Below are 2,434 nucleotides of genomic sequence, written 5' to 3' on the forward strand. Positions count from 1 at the left end.
TTCTTGTTTCCTTAGTCTTGATAAACTCTTCAAGCGACTGGTCAGTTTCGTGAAAAATGATACCCTATTCTAGAGCCAAACGCTATGATTTATATACTATATCCTAGAGTAAACTGCTTGAAAACCATACCCTTCACAGCGGCACATACCTATATAGTCCATATATGGCAGTACCTCCCCCCCGGGCTTCCAATTTGGGTGAGCCACTAAAGCAATAGGATAAAACGGTGTCAATTGTGGTGTCTGAAAGCCGTCAATCAACGGACTTGATTGGAAGCTCTTTTTGCCATTTACTTTACTTAATTATTGCATTAATTAACTCTTTCCGTCTGCAGTTTCTGTAATCTGCAGTTTTTTCGCGGTCATCGCTGTAAAGCACAGCGCATTAAAGTTCGGTGCTGGACAAGCTAAATTATTTTCCCAAGGCGATGTTTGGATTACAAATACGTTACCACCTCGAATTGTTACCTTTTTAATTAAACGATATATAATGACAGGTATTCAACGTATCTTCCCCTAACAGTGCCTTAATAAGAGTAAAGAGATTGCTCGAATTGCCCAGGTTTGGAATATTTCAAGCGTATCAGACTTGAATGCTGGTTATTTCCTGACCTGTCAGTTGTATGACCCTACCCTAACCCTAACCCTAACCCTTTGATGAATTTTTCTTATGTTCTGGTCTTTGTAATGAGGAGCTATAGGCATAACACAAGTCCAAAATACAAATTTTTTGCAAACAAGATTATCAACCTACGCCTCCCTTACAATGTATCACTGTAACGTCCTATAAACGCGTGTCAAACTAGCCGTACGTTGTGCCTGGGAAACTAGGGCGATTTGAAAACACAAGATAGGTTTAAATTACTCAGATAAGCTTTAAACTTGTTTAATAAATTATAACAGCTTTAATTTACAGCGTACAATTAACTTTAACTTGTTTTCTTGCAATAAAGTAATTTTACACAGCACAATATGATAGCTTACTAAACAGATGCTCAGCAAAAAGGACTGAACCGAGACAAAACGCACAGAGAGCACCCTGGAGAAAATTGCAACAAAGACACTCTTGCACAAAAAAAAAAAAAAACGGGAAAAAAAATCGGGAAAGGTCAAGGCACGACAAAGAGAGCAAGAAAATGGATGGGCAAAAGAACAGAAAGAAGAGGTAGGGCTTATCCCAGGTTACTGCAGAATGCAGAGCGTGAAGTCCCTGGGAGGGTCAGCGTAGAAAAAAGCAAAAAAGAAAAAAACACAGGGACAGGGTCTCACGTAATCCTGACTTGCAAACCTCCCAGAACTTGGTCTACTTTCCACGAAAAAGAATGGCGTCCAAAACTGGAACAAACCCGAGAGAGCTTAACTAATAGCCAAACCCGCGTTCAGGCTACAGAAACTACAGACGGAAAGAGTTCTACAATTATTTTGTTAAGTAAGTGGCAAAAGAGCTGCCAATCAAATCCATTGATTGACGGCTTTCAGAAAATACAATGGACATCGTTTTATCCTATGCCTCATCCAAAGTAACCGCAAAATATAACCAAAGGTAATACTAAATTACTCTATTCTAGTCCAGTCCAGAGTCCATTTTGTGTTTTCCAACTGGCCAATGAAAGCGTTTCATCAAAATGTTTGTAATGGTTAAAAAAATGTTTGTTGAGCAACAGGTTTTAGAGTTTTGAAGCAAACAACCGTGGACAATCTTCCTGTCGGTGTACGTTGGATCAGTAGCTTGATCTGATCGGCGTAATTACAAGTTGAGAAACTAAATATTTTAAGCAAGAGCCGATACAACGTAGATTTGAGTTCAAAATCAGATTTTTTTTTTTTATATCACCCTCAGTTATTGATTTCGACGTCGATATAAAAAATAAACAATTCTGAAGGAAAAAGACCTCAAAACACTGGCGTCAAAAGACCGCTTTGTTTCACTCGAAAACTCGTTCCCAGGTCCTACCCACCCCCTGGCGAAAAATCCCTGGGGCCCGTTCTAACAACTTTCAAAAAGAAACAAAAGAGAGAAAACAAAACAACTCCAAATAAAGTCTAATCCCAAGTTGACCAAAAACACAATGCTTTCCGGTACCTGAAAAAAGACCCAACAGTTGTGATTGGGGGATTGGTAGCCTGCCTGATTCTTAGGCGCTGTTTACAAGGAGGGAGGGAACCCTACTGCTACCCGGGGCAACTTTTTAACGGTTTCCATTGTGTTTGCGATACTGGCGGTTACCAAGCACACAAAGTTGTCCCGGGTGTTAGGGTAACCCTACCTGGGAAATTTTGTTTGCAAACCCGGGCTATCTTTGACCCTCCTTCTAGGGTAACCCTTCTGCTAAGGGTTACCCTATCTGCTTGTAAACAGGGCCTTAGACGGTCCATGTCGCTCGCGAGGGATCCCCTCTAAAACCGGTAGCTCCCGTTGGCTACGTCATGCATG

Source organism: Montipora foliosa, chromosome 11 (genome assembly GCF_036669935.1).
Source record: "Montipora foliosa isolate CH-2021 chromosome 11, ASM3666993v2, whole genome shotgun sequence".
NCBI lineage: Eukaryota > Metazoa > Cnidaria > Anthozoa > Scleractinia > Acroporidae > Montipora > Montipora foliosa.